This window comes from Hakea prostrata, chromosome 6, assembly GCF_041222555.1.
Source record: "Hakea prostrata isolate BN-2017 chromosome 6, UWA_Hpros_2, whole genome shotgun sequence".
Lineage (NCBI taxonomy): Eukaryota > Viridiplantae > Streptophyta > Magnoliopsida > Proteales > Proteaceae > Hakea > Hakea prostrata.
In genome coordinates this window covers 14,455,947-14,481,842 of record NC_142605.1, presented here as the reverse complement: position 1 = coordinate 14,481,842, position 25,896 = coordinate 14,455,947, and the positions used below count along the sequence as shown (strand labels likewise).

The 25,896-nt window shown below is 40.7% G+C and overlaps 1 non-coding gene across 1 annotated transcript; it reads left to right on the top strand.

Moving 5' to 3' along the window:
* Positions 1-7,284: 7,284 nt before the first annotated feature.
* On the top strand, positions 7,285-7,391 carry LOC149012317 (small nucleolar RNA R71). The gene has a single exon (XR_016174184.1). It is a non-coding gene; the product is annotated as a small nucleolar RNA R71 (small nucleolar RNA).
* The last annotated feature ends 18,505 nt before the right edge of the window (positions 7,392-25,896 follow it).

Below are 25,896 nucleotides of genomic sequence, written 5' to 3'. Positions count from 1 at the left end.
GGTTTATAAAAACCCACTTTGGAGAATCCAAGGTTTAATGGAAACCCATGGGAGAACGAGAGTTTTATAGAAACCCTAATTTTTTTGTTCGGATCCAAGTGGGAGGATCCTTGTGATTTCCCTTCTGTAAAAATGTGCATGATTGATGATCCATGAGAATGTATTCTTTGTTTAATAATTGCTGGATTTTTGGAATTTTTTTTGGTGAAAATGGATTTTTTTTTCTTTTTTCCGGAACTGTAAATTCGCACAGATGCCATTTGGTCCTCTCCTGGACGTCCTTCTGATTACAATGGACCAAACGAAATGTCCGTTTGGTCACAGAGGACCAAACAGAAATTTCGTCTAGTGAGATGGAAGTCTGTCTAGGAGATGGATTTTTTGAGACGTTGGTCTGTCTAGTTCAGAATGTGCTTCTAACTTATTGGACACCAGAAGCCCGACACTCTGAGTGATGTTTGGGCATTAAGAGCCTAATGGGGCCTAGTGGGAGCCAGTGAGGTAGAAGCATTTTGTGTGAACCACCTCATAGCATAAACATGATTGGGTGTTTCATTTTAGTAAAACAAGTTTGATTATGGGTCTTATTAATCATGTTTCTAGCACAGAATGAAACTAGTATACAAGTCTATGTGGGTTTGCTTGAGAATTTGATTGAATGTTTGGTATAATCTCTTTTGGTTTAAATGCTTATCCCATAGGTTGACTATGCTAGTGTGAATTGTTGTTGCTTGTGTTGTGTTGTGTTTTATGCTAGAATACTTGAATTCATCCTTGCATATATATTGTCTCTAGTTTAATGGCTACTACCAAGAGCATCATTGTTGACCTCACGAAAGGAGATAAATTGAATAAGAGGAATTCGACCTTTGGCACCTGAAAGGTGCAATATCTCCTAGAAGAGCAGGACATGCTGGAAACCATAAACCATACCATGTCCCCACCTGAGGAAGGTATCACTGAACAACATCGCAGGAACCTTGAGCTTTACAATGCCTAGAAGAGGAAAGACCAAGTAGCTAGGATTACTATCCTAAGCTCCATGAGGGATGACCTAATGCTTCGGTTTGACAAGCATAGGACTGCAAAGTCTTTGTGGCAGGCTGTGAAGTTCCAATATGAAGGGACTTCCACCACAAGAAGCCACCAGCTTGGACTCACTTTTGATGGTTACAAGATGCGCTAGGGTCATTGTTGCTTGTATCTCAAGATATCACGCAAGTATACGTATCGCAATCAAGTAATAAATGATAAGTAAAGTATCGATCCCACGGAGAATTATATCCTTAACTTTCAATGTAAAAGTAAAATTGATTTAAATGAAATTAACAAGGTTGATTGGTGATTGTTTAACTAATTAACCAAATGACAGGTAAAGAAAACTAAGGAACTAAAATGTAGATTTGAGCAATGGAAGAAACTTAATGAGTGACAAGTGTGTTAGGAATCAAGTTTCCCTTCCCCTGACTTTTAAAACACAAATACTAAAGCAATACTACAACCCCAAGATAAATCAAGAACTTGGAATGAATGGCAATATGGTATTTTCCAATACACATAAGCTAGCATCCTAAATCAACATCTGCATATACCTATGAATAATTGAATTAAGAATGCAATTTAAACCCAATCCAATCAATGGTAATGTGAGGTAATTGGGTATTCCTACCTAACCTACTAATTAACACAACCTAATTAAAGATGATGCTAACTCACACAATTCAACAAACACCTAGACTTCATTAATTTTCCAATTAATGAAATCATAACATTCATTCAAGAAAGATCATTCAAGAACTGAAATTAGTCAATATAACATGCTGAATTCATTAACAATAAAGTGGATTGCAATAAAACTAAAGAACACATGATTAGTTACATATCAAAATTCAGGTTTAGGTACTACTATCATCCCAACACAGCTAAGATTTAGCTCATAACAAAATTCAAATGCATAAAACCAAGTATAGTTGACATGAGACTAGAAAGTAAGAAGATAGAGTTATAAAAACAAGAAGAAATTAAGGCTTCAAATGCTTCCACATGAGCTCTAGCTTTCTCCTCCAGCAAATCAGCAACTCCAGAAGCTCCTTGCTTCCACAAGAGCTCCAGCTTTGGTTCTATCTTCCCTCCTCTCCTTGCCTTAGCCGAATGTCTCTCCTCTTTTTTCTTTGCCTCTCTTCTCTTTCTTCCATAAATGTCTTCAATCATTAGGTTAGATTCTGGCCATAGGATTAGAACTTTCCTCCTGAGATCAAGGGCTGAAAACCATCATGTATTTACAAGAATTTTGTCCACTTAAGTTAGCCCTTTTTGGTCAATTCCATTTGAATTGGATCTGAGAATATTCTGCTCCGTTGTTGTAGCAATGCAGCAACAACTCTACAACAAAGTTAGAGGACAGGTTATTCTATTATGAATCTTCACCTACATTTTCAAGAGAAAGAGAAACAGTCAAATTCATCCATAAAAAGAAGGGAAATTCATGTAATGGTGACAATAATGAACTAAACAAAATGCAAAATGTTAAGATTAAATAAGACAACACCTAATGAATACTATCACTAAAACAAAGACAAAATACTCCTAAATCAAGCCATCTCAGTTATCAATCTTAACTCTATTTCATAGAGTTATCACACCCCCAAACTTAAGACATTGCTTGACCTCGAGCAATAAAGACAAATGAAAACAACAACTAACTAATAATGAAAGCATTAAGAAATCAAAAGAAAAGAAAAGCAAATAACCTGGCTTAATCATGCAATAGGATGAGTGTTAGACTGAAGTTGTCTCTCAATCTTTTTCTAAATTTTCAGATCCAACACGTCTGGCCAATAACACTTAGATGTCATACTTTACTCATCAGGATGCTCTCAAGTGTGTGTGTGTGTGAAAGTTAAGAATCTTGCTCCAGATCACCCTAGTCTAAGCTGAATCATGGTCATCAAGTTTAGTTCATTGATCTAATATGTTGACCAAATGATTACCTCTCCACTAATTAGGAATCCATATCTTTTTACAACCTCAAGAACTTGTTTCATACTCTTTTGAGTATTTGACTCCCAAACTTATTCTTTATGAACCATTTTTTTTTTTTTTTTTTTTTTTTTTTTTTTGTCATCTTGCCTTTTTACGCGAATATCGCTCATTTGTGATGAAGATACCTGGTTACTCAACAAGATCACAAACAAGAATGCCTTGTATGCTCATATTTCGGGCCACTGTTGACGTAAAAAATACACATGGGTTACATGCATATTCCTGGTTACTAGGTTGCCCAAAACAGCGGAACATTATTCTCTTTTACTTTCTTTCTCTCATTTTTTTTTATTTTTTATTTATTTATGCTCATATTTCAGGCCACTGTTGACGTAAAAAATACACATGGGTTACATGCATATTCCTGGTTATTAGGCAACCCAAATCAGCGGAGCATTATTCTTTTGGGGAAGGGAAGGGGTCAAACCTCAATCAATATTCACAATGCACAAAGTTCTTGGAAACAGCCAAATGGGGATCCCTAATGTGTAAGTCTTGAAGTTCTCATTTAAGCAATTCTAAAATCCTAAAAACTCTCACATTGATCCAGCTTTCCCCAGGTTCTCTAGAGCTTGAAACATCACTTGGTGCATCAATAATATGGCATCACAAACATGAGTAAATGCAGACATCAGATCATTATAGCAGAATTGTGCTAAGATTTCCAACAATACCAGAGTAAGAGGCACTGACATTCACATTCCTTAACAACCATCCAAATTTCATGAAAAGCCAGATTAACTACACAAAACATCTACTCTAAAACTGGACAACAACTCTAAACTATAAAACTATACAGCCACCAAAGAAAGCTGAAGAAAATTAACTAACTGAGGACATCCATAACATGAAGATAACATATGCAATTATTAGAACGTTGCAAATATTACCCCCAAACTGAAGATGAGAAGTGTCCTCACAGCGAAAGAAAGAAAAAAAAAATAGTGAAACAAAGAAAAACAGAGTAAAGGAAGAGAAGGGAATAGAATGTCCCTGAACAAACTAGGCTACAGCAGCATCAACAACCTCATCTTCATCATCTTCATCTGTATCAGCGGCATCGGGATCATCTATAAGGATCTGAACCCCCCGAACATACACCTGGTCCTGAGATGGGGCAGGGAGATTGGCATAAAATTCATCTAAAGGGATGGGAGGTAGGCACCCGGATGGGTGCAAAAGTGTTCCCAATGATGCCCAGCTATGATGGATGGGATGAATGGAAAGGCTTGTGCTTCATTGGGTTTGAATTTGAACCCCTTCTCCTGAAGAAATTTCTTGGTGGAGATGGATGTGAAGCGGTCCTCAGCCATGGGAGAGGCAAAATAAGGGGGACCCATTGAAGCATTAGAACTAGGGTCTGTTTTGCTCTTCTTCTGAGGGGCCATTTCGAATGGAATGCACAAGGTTGGCCCCTAACAACCAAAATTGAATTTAAACAAAAACACTATCAAACTAAACAACATAAAAAAAAAAAAAAAAAAAAAAACAGAAACAATAGAAGATAAAAAACAACTAATCAAACAAACACTAAAACAAACCATATCTAACAAAAATAGAAACACCATAACAGTAGAAAACAAAAACAAACAAATAACAATCAATTAACTATAACTAATCAAACAAAAACAACCACTAACAAACAAATAACTACAGAAAACAGAACAAATAGCAAGAACCAGAAATTCTGTGTTGTGTTAGGTGCAAATAGCAAGAACAAAAACAGAGGATATGAGCATAGGGTAACGATGACCCAGAAATTCTGTGTTGGTGTGTGCAAGTGATTGTAGCCCCAAAATAGCACCTAAAACAAATAATAAAACTTGCATATACCCTAACAAAAACAAACACTAAGACAGTATAAGAACAAACACATAAACCACAAACCACAAACCACAAATTGAATATTCGACAAAAACATAGCAAATCAGAAATTTCAAAAATATGGAAGGAAAGATAAGAAATGGGGAGAACACTTAGTTGATGTGGTGTAGGGAAGATGGAAGGTCGAAATACCACAAAAACATGCCTGAAATCTAGTACAGCACCGGTAGTCCTCTGAGAAGTGATTCGATGATGGAATGGGGAAAAAGTTTGGGTTTTTTTGTGAAAGATGGGCTATCGGTGAAGAAGAAGGTTGCTTTGGTGGGTGAATGTAGGTAAATGGAGGTGTGAAAGTCTTTGAGAAGCAGAAAATGGAAGAAGAAAGGAGGATGAATCGCAGTGGAGAAGACAATGGTGCTGGTTAGGTGCGAAGAAGTGAGCTTCGAGTGTTTTGGGATTTCAGTTTGAAATGAGAAGTTTAATGGGTTGGGGTGGGTATTGGTTCAGAATGGTTTAAAAAAAATAAATGGGTTCGAATCAGTATGGGTTCAGCATGGTTTAATAGAAGTTTTGAAGTGTATTTTTGATGGGTTGGTTGGGTTTAAGGTTAAACCGGGTCAGGTGAGTGGTTTTATCGTTGCTGTGGCATTGCTACCGCAACGAACACAGAATGTAATTTTCAACAGAGAATGTAATTTGTCAACAGAACATGTAAGACCCGTAGCTGAGGATCAAAACTTTGTAGTAGCATTGTGGCCACATCGCTACAACAAAGATAGTGAAATTTGCTGGATATTGAAACATGCTTTGTTCAGCAGTTTGATTTAATGATAAGTTTGGAAAAACACCCAATCACTCTCTTTTTGTTCCCCACACTCCCTGCACATCAAAGATACATGTTAGCAAATTATCTGTCAATTTTTATTTATTTATTTATTTATTTATTTATCACACATTGTGAACTACCCATGACTTTATTAAACACCTAATGAACTAATAGCATACAATTAAACTAAAAATAATGAAATTTAACTGACCTCCCTTCTTTTTAAGCCTCTTGAAGGATGATTGAAGATTTGTCCCGCTCCAATGGTGCTCCCCAATAATGCTTAATCCACTGCATGCTCTAGTTCCCAAGGCCATTTAATGATTTCTTCTTGTGCACCTTCCATAATTGGACTCAAACTCCTCTGTTGCTTCATGTACCTGTTGCAACATTCCTCCAACCAAAATTTATGCTTTAATACTGAAGGAATGATCCCGTTGATCTCTACTATACTCCATCCCATTGCTCTTCTACACTTCGTCAGCACTTCAAGTAGCATATCTTCTTGCTCATTTGTTAGCAGTGCTAAAACAAAAACATGGAGTGTTTTGGCTGCATCCAAATGGGCATATTGAGAGTGTTTTGAAAGAGGTGTGAACTATAACATAGGTGGCTCTTCAATTGATGGTTTAGGGGCTTTAGTTTCAAACTCAGATAATACAAGAGACTCAAATCTACTCCCACTCAATGCCTTAGCTGGTCTTGCCTCTAACAAATCCATATATCTACTTGCTTCATCATCCACTTGTTCAATTTCTATTGCCAATGAAAGCTCTAGTGGGTTTTTAATACACTTTGTCTCCAACTCTTCGGAAGCCAGCTCTTCAATGACATCCACAACAAAGCACTCTTCTATTGCATCTGGAGATCTAGGATTTTCTGTATCACTTGGCAATGATCCTTGAGATCGATTACTTAAAGCACTAGCCAGCTGTCCAACTTGATTCTCCAAATTTCTCAATGAAGATGCTTGACTCTAAATCATTGAATCATTCTTTGCCATATACTCCTTCAATAGAAGCCCTATTGATGAAGAGGGTTCCACAGGCTGAATTTTCACTTGCTGTTGAGCACTTGGAAGCTGATGAGGTCGAGGCAGGATGGAAGATGGGCTTGCATTCTGTCCTTGAGCATTCCAAGAGTAGTTAGGGTGCTGCCTCCAACCAAGATTATAGGTGTTGGCATATGGGTTATTGGCATTGCTGAAATTACCAACATAGTAAGCAAATTCTGGGTTAGATGGACAGCTATCAAAGACATGCTCCCCACCACAATATGTACACGAGACTACTGTATGTTGTTGAGTTTGTACAGCTGTAGGCAAGTTTACGGATTTTAACACACTAGTTAGGGATGACACTTGTGAAGTTAAAACTGCCACTGCATCTAACTCATTAATCCCTGCCACTCTCTTATTTGCAGCACCTCTCTCAGCTGGCCATTGGTAGTTGTTGTTGGTCATTCTCTCCAAGATTTCATAAGCTTCATTGTAAGACTTTGCCAATATAGCCCCATTTGCTGATGCATCCACTATGGATCGAGTTTGTCCACTTAAACCATAGTAGAAAGTCTCCATTTGAATCCAATGAGGAATACCATGGTGAGGACATTTACGCAAGAGCTCCTTAAATCTTTCCCATGCCTCATACAAAGATTCACCATCCAACTGTTGAAAACCAGTGATATCATTTCTGAACTTGGCATTCTTTGATGCAGGGAAGTACTTCATCAAGAACTTCTCTACTAAATCATTCCATGTGGCTATTGATTGTGGAGGTAAGGAGTTCAACCATGCTCTTGCTCTATCCCGCAATGAATAAGGGAATAGCTTCAATCTCAAAGCCTCTTCTGTCACATCCACCCAGCCGGTACCCCATTTGGAATACCCGGGATGTGATCCACAGTCCAAGGATCAATGATCTGAGGTCCATGCCTCCCACATACACGGTAACACAATCATGAACAATAATAATCAATGGTAAAAACAGCTAATACTAAGTATCATGAATAAGATAAGATTAACTAAATCAGAGTGCGGAATATAGATAATAATAAAGTGTGATCAAAATCATAAAGGGTGAGAAGGTGTGGTAGCCACCCTCTCAGAGCAGCGGAAAAGAAGTAAATCAAGTTAGTTACATATCCAAGTGTCACCGGAATAATTCAAAGACAAGTTAATTACAATATCCAAGGTTCCACAAATACACCAGGGGAATGGGGCACTATGCTAGGGTTTCTTCTATACTAATGGTAGTCTCCTCAACAGTACGGATGAAGTAAACCCAGCGCTGCCGCTCCCGCACAACTGTGGGGCTAACCCTGGTGCGGATAGTAATCCTCCTCGGCTCCAATATACGGATCCTCATCGACGCCACTACCCAGAGGGTAGTATGTGGAATCATAGTCCGCCTCATAGGAGGTGCCATCGTAATCTTCGGTACACTGGAATGTAATCTAAAACATTTGCACAAAAAGGAATGAGTTCGAAGAACTCAAGCAAGGAAGTTATTCCATAATTAGAAATCATACACATTCAGAACATATAATAATGCAATGTGATATGGAACATATGATGCAGATATGAGCCTAACTTTATGAATGCTGGTCTCTAGGGTAGACATGCTTTAAGTCATAGCACCGTACTTCTCTGGGTCGTCAGTCACTCTCCCATTTCCATATCTTGGGAATGCCCGGGGAAGATCGGTAAAGTCATCAAAAAGCCGTGGTAAGGGGATCGGTCACCACTCTCTCACATCACTATTTGGTCAAGTACTGGCGCATGTCACAGTAAAGCCTAGCCCAATGCAAGTCATCTACTCAGTCGATCAAGTAAGATTCAGATACGTCCATTCCTCGCCCCCGGCGATCCTTTCCAGTATCCTTCACACTAGAGTCAGCGAAATCCCGGATTTCGGACTCATCAACCCTATTGGTCATCCACATATAGTAAACGGGAAGCTCTCACGTCCTCTCACGGATTGGTTACCGGTCTTGAGCGCCCGTGAGCCCAAGTCTATCCATATGCAACTCTACCAATAAATGGCCCCTTTCAGGTATCCGTAGCATGGTTTATGTCCCCTACCGGATTGGTTACCGACCTAGAGCGCCCATCCAACCATACACTACCGCGGGTTGTTCGGTCTCAATGCCCTTCCGATTCGGGTCTGACACGACAAGGATGAACTTAGCCACACAACTAGACAATCCTATGTATGTCATCCAATAACTCGGGAGAGTGTCGATAGGCACCATCGGAGAACATCCCATACTATTCCCTCCGATGCCCAAAGACAGAAGTGTCAGTAGGACACTCCCCAAATCCCAAGTCATACGTAAGCAATCACACATCAAATCTCATCATTTCTCATGCATCCAATGCATATTCACAATAGTAATCAAATCATGATATTGAAACGAATCATTATAATCATAAGCAAATCAATTGATAAAGTAACACAACAAAAGTATAAAGATTTCAATGCTACTGTTCTAACACATATGTATGAGTCTCATAATGATTGAAAGGAAATTTAGGGATTTCATTCTTTAAATAAAGCACGTTCAATATTTGATGACTTATATGTTTATGGATATAACCATCCTTACCTTGGATGAGTTGATGATGAATTGAGAATACCAAGAATAGTCCAATAGAATTGTTAAGGCCCTAAACAAACATCAATAATAAGTTAGAAAAGAAGTCGGGAAGATCGGATGTCATTTGGGTCAAAACTGACCAAGGTTCTTGTCGACAACAACTTTGGTCGATGGTCTTGGTCGATGGTATCGACCAAAAGTATCGACCAAAATTGTCTTCGGGGCAGAATAGTGGATTTTGGGGATTTTGGTCCGAAATGAGTCTTCCGGTGTTCGGATCAATTTGAAACTTGGAGGCATACTTAACAACAGTAGTAGAACACTATAAATCAAGGAATTAACCCAATCCAATGGTCTAATTAAAAAGCCCCAATTTGAGCTATCAAGTTCAAGTGATAAACATCATGGCATGAGTTGGAATTGATTGCATTGATGAGGAATAGCATGCAATAGCTAGAGGAACTAATAGAAATTCGATTGGAATCATATGGCAATGTTAAACATGAACATAATACACTCTATAGCTCAGTTTGATATCAAATGGTATGATGTTAATAGGTAAATCATGGAATACATATGCTAGGCATGAGATATAAGCATTAGCATCAATGAATGGCTAAGGGAATCATGGATTGAGCATGAGTAGGCACTTGGAGTGGTGGTTGCAAGGTTGCAGCACCATTCCAAATGTCCCATCAGCAAGATGACAATAGAAAATAGTAGAAAAGGGTAGGGTAGAGAGTGGAAGGAGGAGTCATACCTTAGTGTGGAAGATGAAGACAAGAATCAATGATAAACTAAGTGTCTTTGATGAGATACCCTTCACACTAACCAAGGAGCTGCTTTGGGAAGCTCTCCCCACGTTCCCAGGTGAGAAAAATGATTGCAAAAGGCTCAAGGCTCGAGGTCATATTAAATAGAAAAGGAATATTCCATGAAATCATTAACTTGGCAGACTGGGATATTTTGGTCGATGGTCCTTGGTCGATGGTATCGACCAAAATGATCGACCAAAATATTTTCAGCAGAAAACTCAAGTTTAGAACAACAACTTCAAGTAGGGATTTGAAAGGCTATACAAGGTCAAATTGAGTGAGGTTTTCTTCCACAATTCAATCAAGAAGTCTAGTTTCGAGGCATACCTTCGGATTGTGCACAGGAGGTCATTTGGTACATCAACCATATTAATCTTCTCAAATGCGCAGACTTTCCTTAAACACTGACAATGCATTTAAGAAAGGGGTATCATTGTCAATGTCCATGGGCTCAGTCTCCGAATCATGATCATCAATCAGAATGGTCCATAAATCTCTTCTTCCACCGCTTCGGGTCCTCGGACCTGAATACAACAGTGGATCCGGGTCAGGGTCAAGGTTAGAATAGGGCTGCATATTACATTCTCCCCCCCTTAAAAGAATTTCGTCCTCAAAATTGAAAGCGTACCTGTGCTTCCAAAAAGATGAGGAAACTTCTCCTTCATGTCTTCTTCTTTCTCCCATGAAGCTTCTTTAGGGGTATGGTTTTTCCATCAAATCTTCACTAGAGGGATGGTGCGATTCCGCAACTGCTTGTCCTTTCTATCTAGGATCTCGGCTGGTCCTTCATCGTAAGAAAGATCGGCACTAAGTCCTTCAGGTGCTTGCTGTAGTATGTGCTCCGGGTTTTCTAGGTATTTCCGAAGCATTGAAACATGGAATACATTGTGAACTCCAGCAAGTGACGGAGGCAAGCCCAAGCGGTATGCTACAGGTCCAACCCTTTCCAAAATCTCAAAAGGTCCAATGAAGCGGGGACTAAGCTTTCCTTTCACATTGAATCTCGTCACCCCTTTCATAGGTGATACTTTAAGGAAGACTTTCTCTCCAATTGGAAATTCTAAGTCGGTTCTTCTCTTGTCGGCATACGACTTCTGTCTAGATTGAGCAGACTTGATCCTTTCCCGAATCATGTCAACCATATCACTGGTAGCTTCAATCATCTCTGGACCTAAGACTTTTCTTTCACCAGTCTCAGTCCAATACAAGGGCATTCTACAAGTGTTACCATACAAAGCCTTAAACGAAGCCATGCCTATTGTTGCTTGATAACTGTTGTTATAGGCAAACTCGACTAAGGCTAGGTGTTCATCCCAATTTCCACCCATGTCAACCACACAAGACCTAACTGTTGTTATAGGCAAACTCACCTCATACTAGCCATTGTTGCTCAGTTGGACTTGGAGCTTTATCAGATGGATGTAAAGATTGCTTTTCTCAATGGAGAACTTGAAGAAGAGATATATATGGATCAACCTCAAGGCTTTGAAGCTAATGGACTAGAGCGCAAAGTGTGCAAGCTCAAGAAGTCCATATATGGCTTAAAGCAAGCATCTAGATAGTGGAATGTGCGCTTCCACCAAGCTATGATGGAAAATGGATTTTCCATGCTTGAGGAAGACCACTATGTTTACACCAAGAGATCTAATGGTAATTATGCCATTTTGACAGTATACGTAGATGACATACTCATGGCTAGCAATAACAAGGAGCTATTGGAAACCATTAAGGAATGGTTGTCCTCCGTATTTGATACGAAGGACATGGGTGAAGCAAGCTATGTGGTTGGTGTCAAGATTGTCAAAAATAGGCAAAAGAGATTACTGGGTTTATCTTAAGAGACCTATATTGACAATGTCTTGACAATATACCAAATGCACAACTGCAAACCAATAGATACTCCATTGGAGAAGGGTTTGCATTTAAGCCTTTATATGGGTCTTAAGACTTTAGAGGAGAAAACCAAGATGGAAAGAGTTCCATATTCCAGTGCAGTGGGTAGCCTTATGTACGCTATGATGTGTACTAGGCCAGATATTTGTTAAGCAGTGGGTTTGGTTAGTCGATACCAATCAAACCCAAGCATAACACACTAGAAAACAGTTAAAAGAATATTGAGATATCTCAGAGGAACGAGTAACTACATGTTGTGTTACCGAACTAACCAAACCCACTGCATAACACACTAGAAAACAGTCAAGAGAATATTGAGATATCTCAGAGGAACGAGTAACTACATGTTGTGTTATCGAGGATCGGATTTGTGTTTAGTTGGCTATAGCGATGCCGACTGGGCTAGAGATATTGATGAGCGCAAATCAACTTCTGGATATGCTTTCTTGCTGAATGGCGGGGCCATTTCGTGGTATAGCAAGAAGCAAACTTGTATATCACTCTCGACCATGGAAGCAGAGTATGTGGCATGCTCAGCTGCGGTTCAAGGGGCTATTTGGTTGAGGATATTCCTATGACATACTGGATTTTTGATGACATCCAAAGAGCCTGCCATTGTCTTCTATGATCGCACGGTAGCTCTTAGTTATGTCAAGGACCCCAAGTATCATGGAAAGACCAAACATATATAGATAAGATATTATTTTGTTAGAGACATTATATCAAGGAAGAAAGTGTTACTTAAGCACATATCTACTAGTCAGATGGTAGCTAACCCCCTCACCAAACCAATAGCCAAGGATGTTTTTATTTCTCATCTAAAATCCTTGGGCTTGCGTAGATTGTAACTGAATTTTTTGTATTGAAACTTTCTTATTATTGAGTAATATGAGTTCATTCTAGCATTTATTTTTCCACTTTCTATGTGATTGTGTTCTTCTAGCATAAAAAGTGATATGTCAATAGGCAAGAGAATGGCTCACTCACACGAGCATTGGCCTCTGGCACTTTGGAAGCAAGCAAGGATGAGATGGATTGTGAATGATCTTGTGTAGGTCAATTCATAATCATTATGTCGCCTTGATTTGGAATCAAGATGAGTTTCTCTATTGTAAAGAGAATCAACATGAATGTTCCCACTATTCATGTTGCCTATAGAAGCCAAGTGCGACTACTTTATGTGGCGCTAGGGTGGCGACAATAAAAAAGCTCAGGTGAAGAGGTTGTGACTAGACAGACTAAGACCTGTATGGTCTTGAGAGAGACATACGTTCTATTGTGTATAGAATGCTCCACCATAACACGTATATCATATTATGTGTGCTTAGCGATCATTGGAAATGAAAGAATGGATCCCGAATACAAATGCAGAGGTAGATGATACTGGAATAATACATGTCACCACATTATGATTTGTCTCAGATTCGGAACCGGTAACACTGAAAACTTTCCCAGAAGGGGCATTCTGAGCAGACTTCCACATAGCTGACATCCGAGGATTAGGCTTCTGAGTACAATTACGGGAATAATGGCCCGCCTTTCCATAGTTAAAGCAAGTCACATCCCTAATGCCAACAAGAGCTGCTGAAGTCGGAACTGCAGGTCTTTGGTTACTCACCATTGGACGAGGATTAGCATACATAGGTCTAGTACATTGACTACCGCAACAGGACCTTGCCGATCTGCTGCTAGATCCATAGCTCGAGCCAGAGCTAAAACTAGAACTAGCACCTCTAGGCTGAAAAGTAGGTGCAGGATATGGAGCAAGCCTAGAGAATCATCGAATTACGGTCCACCAGATTGTTCCGATTAGCTATAGATCTCTAGAGCTGATAATTTTCTCTCTCATTATCTTGCACTTTCCTAGCATTTTGAATCATCTCAGCATAACCCACAATCAGCTAAATAGTAAGATAAGTCTTCAGCGATGGTCTCAAACCCTTGAAGAGTTTATTTGCCTTCTCATGATCACCTCTTGATGCTTCCGGGGCAAAGAAGAACTGTCACATCCACCCAACCGGTATCCTATCTGGCATACCCGGGATGTGATCCACAGCCCGAAGATCCAGATCGAGTGGCCATGCCTCCCACATACATGATAACATAATCATGAACAATATAATCAATGTTTAAAATAAGAAATAAACAGATCAAATGAATAAGAAAAGATAATCAATCAGAGTGCGGAATTTCATCAAGTATTAATTACACATAAAGTAATCTAAAAGGGAAAGAGTGATCAGGAGTCAATCCTTCAATAATAGCGGAAAAGTGGTTAGTCAAATTTAGTTACAACCAGTCTCAAGAGTAAATCCATAAGAGTTAAAGACAATATATCCAAATGTTTAACAGTCATCCAGGGAAATGGGGCACTACGCAAAGGTTTCTTCTATTCTAATGATTGTTTCTTCATAAGTGTGGATGAAGTGAACCCAGTGCGGCCGCTCCCTCACCATGGTGGGGCTAACCCTAGTACGAACCATAATCCTCCTCGGCACAATAATCCTGACTCTCATCGTAGCCATCACCCGAAGGGTAGTATGTGGGATCATAGCTCGGGTCGTAGAGTGCGCCATCAGAGTCTTCTACACCTGCAGGATAATCTAACAAATTACACAAAAGGAATGAGTTCAAAAGAACTCAGCAAGGCAAGTCATTTCATAATATACAATTCATACGATACAAGTCACAAAATGATGCAAGATGATATGAGACAGTGATGATATATATGATACTAACCCTAAGTATGCTAGTCTCTAAGGTAGACATGCTTTAAGCCATAGCACCATACTTCTTTGGGTCGTCTGTCACCCCCCCTCAATCATATTAGATATCTTGGGTCTGCCGGGGTAATTGGGTAAAGTCCTCATCAAAACCATGGTTGGGGATTAAGTCACCACTCTCTCACATCACCATTGGTATAAGTACTGGCACATGTCACGGCGTAGCCTAGCCCAATGCAAGTCATCTACTCAGTCGTATCATGTCAGATCCGGATACTTACCCTATGGCACAGACCAACTCGGTTCCGTATCCTTCACACTAGAGTCAGTGTATCCTATGGCACCGACCAACTTGGACTACGGATTCATCAACCCTATTGGTCATCCACAAATGGTAAACGGGAAGCTCTCACATCTTCTCACGGGTTGGTTACCGGTCTTGAGCGCCCGTGAGCCCAAGTCTATCCATTTGCAGCCTTACCAATAAATGGCCCCTTTCGATTACCTGCAGTATGGTTTAAGTCCTCTCACGGAGTGGTTACCGGTCTTGAGCGCCCATCAACCATACTCTACCACGGGTCGTTCGGTCTCAATACCCTTCCGATTCGGGTCTGATACAACAATGATAATCCTAACCATACACCTAGACAATCCTATGTATGTCATCCAATAACCCGGGAATGTGTCGATGGACACCTTCGGAGAATATCCCATTCTATTCCCTCCGGTGTCCAGGGACAGAAGTGTCGGAAGGACACTCCTCAATCCCAAGTCATACGTAGTCATTCACAAGTTCAATCTCATCATATCATATCAATTCAATAATTCATCATATAATTAGAGACATGTCATAACATGATTAATCATATACATAATCATAAAGAATAATTAAGCATGATATTCCGAATGACATATAACATGCAATTACTAATAAAATGCAAATAATAGTCATGCATGGTAAAGAAGTACACATAGAAAATATATTTACTGTGTTCTCAAAGTATAAGCATGTTTACATAATCAATGTACTTGAGTTAACAACCGTCCTTACCTTAATCGGTCGTAAATAAAATCAATGATCACCAAGAATAGTCCCAAAAGTCAGTGTTGGTACCCTAGACAACATACAAGTAACATCAGAGAAGAAAACAATTGAATCAGAGGTTAAATGAATCAATTCGGCCAAGTACAAGGATGTTACCATCTCTTGGTTGACTGGCTTGGTTGACTGTCAGTCGACCAAGGCAGTCGACCAAGACTTGTTAACCATGGGCAGAATTGAAGACTTGATCCGAAACTGACCTTCCAGTGCTTCGATCGACACAAAATTTGGAGGGCGTGATTATAATAATATGAGGACACTACACACTAAATTTCATGACGATCCAACGGTCCAATTATAAATCCCCAAATCGAAGCCCTATGTTCTATATGATAAATATCAAGAATCGAATTGGAATTGATTGAAATTGTAAAGAATAATGAAAATCAATCAAGTGAATGTTAAGAATCAAGTTAGAATCATGAATTCATAATAATCTAGGCTTAACATGCATCTACATATCAGTTTTGAATCAAGAATAGGTTGAAATGAAAGGAATCAAAGCAATGAAATGTAAGCAATCCTAATGGGAGCATAACATAGCAAGAGTGGGGTGATAATCATGGAATTGAAAGGGGGAAACTCACGGTTAAGTGTTTGCAAGGTTGCAACACTTCAACCGTGGTCTTAAGATCATAAATTGATAGAAAAATGAATAGAATAGAAGAAGAATAAGAGGAATCATACCTTGAGTTGATGATTGAGGTGTAATACTAATGATTGGAGTCAAAGATCTTCACAAACACCAAGAAAAGCCCAAGAGAGTGCCCAACCTCGTGCTCTGGAGTGCCAATGATTAGTTTAGGTCCTCATTCACGAGTTCCAAAGAGGTAGGGGCAAAATGGGAAGTAATTTTGTAAATTTTCGAAATCCATTACTGCTGGTCGACTGTCAGTCGACCAAGGCTTGACAGCAACTTAGAACAGGGAAATGGAAGGCCAGACAGATCCGAATTGAGTTGGGTTTTCTCCTACAAGTCATCAACAAGTCTAGTTTCAAGAACTACCTTCGGATTCAGCACGAGGGTTCAATAGGTGCTTCAACTAATTCAATTTTCTTCAATGTGCAGATTTTCACTAAACACTGACAATGTGCTCAAGAAAGGGGCATCATTGTCAATATCCATAGGCTCTGGATTAAACATCGAATCTTCAACTACAAGGGCCCACAAGTCTCTTCTACCTCCACTTCGGGTCTTCAGACCTACAACAGTATAAAATCCGGGCCGGGTCAGGGTTAGGATAATGCCGGATTTTACATTCTCCCCCCCCTTAAAAGAAATTTCATCCTCGAAATTGAAAGCGTACCTGTGCTTCCAAAAAGATGACGAAACTTCTCCTTCATGTCTTCTTCTTTCTCCCATGAAGCTTCTTCCGGGGTATGGTTCTTCCATCGAATCTTCACCAAAGGGATGGTGCGATTCCGTAGCTGCTTCTCCTTTTTATCTAGGATTTCAGCTGGTCCTTCATCATAAGAAAGATCGGCACTAAGTCCTTCGGGTGCTTGCTGTAGTATGTGTTCCGGGTTCTCTATGTACTTTGAAGCATCGAAACATGGAACACATTATGAACTCCAGCAAGAGATGGGGGCAAGGCCAAGCGGTATGCAATAAGTCCAACCTTCTACAAGATCTCATAAGGTTCAATGAAGCGAGGTCTAAGCTTTCCTTTCACATTGAATCTCATCACCCCTTTCATAGGTGATACTTTAAGGAAAACTTTCTCTCCAAATCGGTCCTTGTCTTGTCGGCATAAGATTTCTGTCTTGACTGGGCAGACTTAATCCTTTCTCTAATCATGTCGACCATCGCACTTGTAGCTTCAATCATTTCCGGGCCTAAGACTCTTCTTTCACCCATCTCAGTCCAATACAAAGGTGTCCTACAAGTGTTACCATACAAAGCTGTAAATGGAGCCATGCTTATTGTTGCTTGATAACTGTTGTTATAGGCAAACTCAACTAAAGCTAAGTGTTCATCCCAATTTCCACCCATGTCCACAACGCAGGATCTAAGCATATCCTCCAAGATTTGAATTGTCTGCTCAGATTGTCCATCAGACTATGGATGATGGGCAGTACTCAGATTTAATTGGGTTCCCAAGGCTTTCTGCAAACCATTCCAAAACCTTGAGGTGAACCTAGGATCACGATCAGAAACAATACTCACAGGCACTCCGTGCAGATGAACCACATTGTCCACATAAAGCCTAGCTAGCTTGTCCAAATTGTAAGTGATCTTCATAGGAATAAAATGGGCTGATTTGGTCAACCTATCGACAATCACCCACACAGTGTCATTTCCCTTACTTGTTCTAGGCAAGCTAGTCACGAAGTCCATGGAGATATCTTCCCACTTCCAACTAGGAATAGGAAGGGGCTGAAGCAATCTGGACGGAGGTTGACGAACGACTTTCACACGTTGGCAAGTCTCACACATGGCAACAAAATCTTCAACACTTGCTTTCAAACCATTCCACCAAAAATGTTCCCTTAAGTCCTTGTACATTTTGGTACATCTAGGGTGTATTGTAAGATCAACTGGTGTGCTTCTTTCAATATTTCCTTCTTGATTCATCAACAGCAGGCACACAAAGTCTACCTCTAAACAATAAGGTACCATCTAAAGATGTACTAAGAGCAGGGTCCATTTTTGAATTTGTGGCAATCTTCTCGATCTTCTCTTTCAACTCAAGATCAGAACTCTGCAAAGCAACAATCCGGTCTCTAAGGGTGGATCTTGCCGTCATGGCATAAAGAATACAATCCGAACCCTCAGAAACCACTTCTAAACCAAACCTTTCCATTGACGACAACAAAGGCCGACTCAAGGCACACAAGTTCAATTCCTTCCTTTGACCTTTCCTACTAAGAGAATCCGCAACTACATTTGCTTTGCCTGGGTGATACTGGATGTCACAATCATAGTCAAAAACCAACTCCAACCGTCTTCTTTGTCTCATGTTCAGCTCTTTCTGGGTGAAGAAGTATTTCAAACTCTTATGATCTATGTAGATAGCGATCTTCTCACTGTATAGGTAATGTCTCCAAATCTTTAAAGCAAAAACAACAGCGGCAAGCTCTAAATCATGAGTGGGATAATTCCACTCATAATCCTTCAATTGCCAAGAAGCATAAGCCACAACCTTGCCGTGTTGCATCAACACGCAACCCAAACCGATCTTGGAAGCGTCAGTGTATACTTTCAATCCACCAGAACTATTAGGTATAGTTAAAACCGGGGCACTTGTCAATCTGACTTTCAGCTCTTCAAAATTCTTCTCGCAAGCTTCGGTCCAAACAAACTTCTCTTTTTTTTATAGTTAGCTTAGTCATAGGGGCAGCCAACCTAGAAAAGTTCTCAATAAATCTCCGATAGTATCCTGCCAATCCAAGGAAACTTCTTATCTCAGACACCGTCTTTGGTCTTTCCCAATCGATAACAGTTTGTACCTTCTCCGGGTCAACACGGATACCTTCGGCTGAAACAACATGGCCAAGAAACACTACCCTTGAGAGCCAAAAGTCACACTTGCTAAACATAGTATAGAGTTTCTTTTCTCTCAACCTTTGCAATGTGAAGTTCAGGTGTTTCAGATGTTCTTCCTCATTCTTCGAGTAGATCAAGATGTCATCAATGAAAACGATTATAAACTTATCGAGCACGTCATGAAATACCCGGTTCATGAGGTCCATGAACACGGCAGGAGCATTGGTTAAACCAAAAGGCATAACTTTAAATTCATAATGTCCATACCTTGTTCTGAATGCCGTCTTAAAGATATCATTTGACTTCACTTTCAACTGTTGATACCCAGACCTTAAGTCAATCTTCGAGAACACAGCCGCGCCTTTCAATTGATCGAACAGATCATCAATCCGGGGCAGTGGGTATCTATTCTTGATCGTCAACTTGTTCAACTCCCGGTAGTCGATGCATAGACACATACTACTGTCCTTCTTCTTCACAAACAAGATCAGAGCTCCCCAGGGTGATACACTTGGCTGCACAAAACCTCTATCCAGGAGTTCATTCAGCTGTACTTGCAACTCCTCTAGCTCGGTAGGCGCCATCCTATATGGAGCCTTAGACACAGGAGACGCTCCAGGAGTCAAGTCTATGGAGAACTCAACCTCTCTATCAGGGGGTAGTCCTGATAGATCGTCTGGAAACACATCAGCAAAGTTACAAGCAACTCGGACATCTTCAAGTCTCTTCCCTTCTTTGACCTTGCTTTCAGATGAAGCACCTTCCACCAAAGTGTGGACTTGCATTAAAGCGGTCAAAGTCTTCTCACTCTTCCCTTCTTGCCTTGGAACTAGAAGACTGAATTCCCTTCCAATCGAAACTGAATCTTCTTCAAAGAGCACAAGATCACAGCGTTGTAGGATGTCAACCAATCAATTCCCAAGATCATGTCGAAATCTCTCATATCAAACAACACTAGATTTTCCTTCAAGTTCAATCCACAAACAAAAATAGGACATTCCTCTAACACTTTATCTAGTTTAACAGCAGACCCAACAGGGGTACAAATTGACAAACAACTAGATAAACATTTGGGTGTTAGGTTAGTCTTCATAGCAAATATAGATGAAATGAATGAATGAGATGCACCCGATCAAACAACACAAATGCTGGAAAAGAAGCGACTAACGATGTACCTGTGACAACTTCATGGCAAGGGTCCTGCTCAGTACCAGAGATGCTAAATACTTTACCAGAAGGATGGGCAAGGGCAGGAACAGGAGCGGGAGCGCTTCTCATGGTAGGAGCAGAAACACCAGGCAAGGCAGACTTCTTCGGACAAGAGCGAGCAAAATGTCTGGGCTGCTTACAAAGGAAGCACACAATATCTCTCTGCCCCACAGAAGTGGCTGCCATAGGAGGTCTCTAAAAAGTAGGCCGAGGGTGAACCATACCAGGCCGAGGGGGCTGCACAAATCCCGTAGGTCAAGTTCCACTAGGTTGGCCATGAGGACCCACATAAGTAGCACTAGAACTCTAACCCACACTCCTAGGCTAGAAGGCAGGAGTGGGATATGGTGAAAGCTTCACAAACTGACGCTCGTGCCATCCACAAGACCGGGGTGCCTAGGCTGCCAAGGCCTCTGAACACGCGCATTTTCTCTTTCAGCTTCTTCCAACTTCTTTGCATTCTAAACCACCTGGGCATAACTCTCAAGAGGGAGGGGGGTGAGGTATGTCTTTAAAGATGGCTGCAGTCCTTTGAAGAATTTCTTTGCTTTCGCATTGTCAGGCTTTATCAAATCAGGGGCGAAAAAGAACAACTCTTCAAATTTTTGCTGGTAGTCCAGCATAGAAAGGGAACCCTAAGCTAATGCCATAAACTCTGTCTCTTTGGCATCCTTCACTGCCTCGGGAAAATAGTTCTTACAGAAGGCTTCCTTGAATACTTCCCATGAGACAACACCAGCATGGAGGGTTTCTAGAATGGAGCGAGAAGAAGTCCACCATGCATCCGCTTCTTGCTGAAGCTTCTACTCGGCGAAGAGTACTTTCTGTGCATCCGTACACTGCAAATGCCGGAAGGCCTTTCCTAATTCCCTTAGCCATCTGTTAGGGAACAGAACATCCTTTGATACACCAGAAAGGATGGCACTTGCAATTTCAAGAAGCTCTCCATTAGCCTAGTATGTGGGGTTCCAGTGAACCTCTCCACATATGGGGCTGCCAAGCCGGGGTTACCATGCCCACCTGCACGGTTCTCCTCCCGAAGATTCACAAAACCCACCATCATCTGATTGAACTGAGTTTGCTGCTGCTGCATCATGTTCGTCATGACGCTTGCAATTTCCTTGAAGCTTCCAATATCAGGGGCATTGGGGATGCCATTGGTAGTATGGCTGTCCTCTTGGGTCTATTGGTCAGACCCCCCAGCAGGTGTCTCCTCGTTACCGGTACTACCGGAGCCGACAAGACGATTTCTCAGTAGAAACCATTCGCAAAAGAAAGTTGACCACATCGAGACACGAAGATTCATCAAAACTCACTTGACCATATGATTAAAATGCTCAAATCATACATAGGTTCATCAATATAATAAGCAAATAATCAATCATTGGTCAAAATCCAAAAATTTCACCAAAACCCATTTTTCTCACTTTTATTAGCCTTGGTCGACTGGCTGGTCGACCAAGCTCAACAGTAACGAAAAAAATTAGGTTTTTAACTTCATTTCCACTTCATTTCTCATTTCTAACTCATTTCTCTTGTGGAGGGGCTCTGGAGAACGCATTAGCAATCACTTCTAAGTAGATTCCAAGTGGTTTGAGGCTTCCACAACATCAACACAACAAGCATTACTCAACCAAGTAAGGAAATCACTATTCATCATCTTCTCAATTGATTTCTTCACTTAGATTTCTCAAAATACTATGATAAACTTGTTGTTCTAAGTTAGAAACATGTTCATGCATGCTTAGAAACATAATCCCATAGTTTTCATGCAATAACAATGCTTAAACATCAAGCAAACACAAAATCTCAACTTGTTCTCGCTAAAGTAGCCGAAAATTTCCAAAATTTAGTAAAACTTTGATTTCTCCCAAACCGCTAGGAGTTTTAACACCAAATTTGATGCTACACATTCCAAATGACATGCTACACATTACCATGCAATTCATTTCAACTAATTTCAACAATATAAAAAATCCCCAAATTTGACCTAAACGTCGAAATTCCTCTTTTCTAGCTTGCTGAATTTTCAACTTTAGGATGCAATTTCGACTGGTTTTCTTCCAAAAATCTTCACAATCATGAAATTCTAAGTATTTTGCATATGTCAGTATACTCAATTTGAATTTTTTCCAAATTTGAAGATTTCCGAAAAAATTACGAAAACGCCCTTTATGTCCAATTTTGGTTAATCTTCTAACATTGACTTGTTGATCTTTTCTATAGATATTTATACACTATTTAGACGAGGACGAGGTGGTTGAGCTCAAGGTAGGGTAGTAGGAGCCAGGAGAGGTAGAGGTCAGGTGCCTTTGCTACCTCGAGCGGAGGTGATTGACCGACACCGCTTCGTTACACCATTGGCCGAGTTCCTCTATGAGGTATACTTTGGGCATTCTCATATAGAGTATGGCCGACCATTTCGGGATGGAGAGTTGACGACATTTTGGATCGAGGAGAGATTCGACACTTTGGGATGGACACACCTACTCACTGAGGATTTACTGGTGTACCCAGAGTTAGTTCGGCTGTTTTACAGCAATTTGACTTCTTTTGTGGAGGGTCCAGTTGATCAGATGGAGTTAGTGATAGCGAGTCAGGTCAGAGAGACTCAGATCAGATTTACTACTCGTACACTAGCAGAGATTCTCGGGGTTCCACATTGCCCACATGCATGTGTGTGGATATCAGTAGGGGAGGATTTCAGTAGACACATGCTTCCATACCAGTTGTATGAGGTATGCATGACACTTTGGGATGATGATAGGTGTTATCATCCTAGGAACAACGGCGAGATGATTCCATCTGCCAGAGTCATTGAACGGATTGTAGGGAGGAATATCATACCGAGAGCGGAACATCATCATGTGGTTACGGTGATGGATGCCTTACTCATCTATCAGATCTATATGGGATTCGAGATCAATCTGGCTTATATTATACAGAGTGTTATGATCGAGGTTGTCATGCATCCGAGTGTTAGGAACCTTTGCTTTGGGATCCTATTGACACGCTTCTTCAGGTATTTCGGGGTAGACCTAGATGGTGAGGAGAGGGTTGTTGGAGGTGCGGGGTATTCTATCGGTACGAGGACCATTGGACTGATGCAGTTAGATTGAGTTGACAGGTCTCCCAGTCTAGGGGACGAGTCGGAGTCCGAGGATGATGATGAGGATGTTCCAGCAGAGGAACAAGTTGGGGATGATGTAGGTATGCCGGATGTCGGTCCCGAATGATCAGGAGATTCCTGCGCCACAGTTTGAGGTTGGGGATCCATCACAGGCTGCACCAGAGGCCCCGGATCTGTATGCTTAGATGTTGTCTATGACTTCCATGATGGAGAGGATGGGGGTCAGACAGGAGTATTTGTTTGAGGGTTTAGGAGCCAGGCAAACTCAGATGTACGAGAGGATGGAGGCGAGTCAGACACAGATGTATGAGAGGCTGGAGGTGAGGCTTGCACAGATAGAGTCCAGACAGGATCAGATGCAGTCTCAGCTCACTAAGATTACTGAGGATGTCAGAGCACCCCGAGATCGGCGACGATCCCCTAGATAGATAGATTGTACTAGGATTTCAGTTTATGCTTTCCATATGAAATCCGTTGTAAAACTTATTTAAGTTAATGAAAGTTACTTTTGTTTCATCTTTTATTGTGCATTATTCACTTTCTTTTTCGTTTCACTACATGATGATTGTTAAATTATAATTATTGTATGTTATTCAACAATTCACTTATGCTTCATTAATCGGGTTTCTAGTCTGAGTTATCTATTATTAACTTCTAAGAATAATTGAGTCACCTTGGATCTGTGACTCGGAATGTTCTGTTGTTGTTTCTATGGTTGGGGCCTTACTTGATCGTGGGCTCTGATATCACTATGTCACATCCACCTAGCCAGTATCCTATCTGGCATACCCGGGATGTGATCCACAGCCCGAAGATCCAGATCGAGCGGCCATGCCTCCCACATACACGATAACATAATCATGAACAATATAATCAATGTTTAAAATAAGAAATAAACAGATCAAATGAATAAGAAAAGATAATCAACCAGAGTGCTGAATTTTATCAAGTATTAATTACACATAAAGTAATCTAAAAGGGAGAGAGTGATCAGGAGTCAGTCCTTCAATAATAGCGGAAAAGTGGTTAATCAAATTTAGTTACAACCAGTCTCAAGAGTAAATCCATAAGAGTTAAAGACAATATATCCAAATGTTTAACAATCATCCAGGGAAATGGAGCACTACGCAAAGGTTTCTTCTATCCTAATGATTGTTTCTTCATAAGTGTGGATGAAGTAAACCCAGCGCGGCCGCTCCCTCACCATGGTGGGGCTAACCCTGGTATGAACCATAATCCTCCTCGGCACAATAATCCTGACTCTCATCGTAGCCATCACCCGAAGGGTAGTATGCGGGATCATAGCTCGGGTCGTAGAATGCGCCATCAGAGTCTTCTACACCTGCAGGATAATCTAACAAATTGCACGAAATGAATGAGTTCAAAAGAACTCAGCAAGGCAAGTCGTTTCATAATACACAATTCATATGATACAAGTCACGAAATGATGCAAGATGATGTGAGACAATGATGATATCTATGATTCTAACCCTAAGTATGCTAGTCTCTAAGGTAGACATGCTTTAAGCCATAGCACCATACTTCTTTGGGTCGTTTGTCACTCCCACTCAATCATATAAGATATCTTAGGTCTGCCGGGGTAATTGGGTAAAGTCCTCATCAAAACCATGGTTGGGGATTAAGTCACCACTCTCTCACATCACGATTGGTATAAGTACTGGCGCATGTCATGGCGTAGCCTAGCCCAATGCAAGTCATCTACTCAGTAGTATCATGTTAGATCCGGATACTTTCCCTATGACACCGACCAACTCGGACTACAGACTCATCAACCCTATTGGTCATCCACAAATGGTAAACGGGAAGCTCTCACATCCTCTCACGGGTTGGTTACCGGTCTTGAGCGCCCGTGAGCCCAGGTCTATCCATTTGCAACCCTACCAATAAATGGCCATTTTCGAGTATCCGCAGTATGGTTTAAGTCCTCTCACGGAGTGGTTACTGGTCTTGAGCGCCCATCAACCATACTCTACCACGGGTCATTCGGTCTCAATACCCTTCCGATTCGGGTCTGATACAATAAGGATAATCCTAACCATACACCAAGACAGTCCTATGTATGTCGTCCAATAACCCGGGAAAGTGTCGATGGACACCTTCAAAGAATATCCCATTCTATTCCCTCTGGTGTCCAAGGACAGAAGTGTTAGAAGGACACTCCTCAATCCCAAGTCATACGTAGTCATTCACAAGTTCAATCTCATCATATCATATCAATTCAATAATT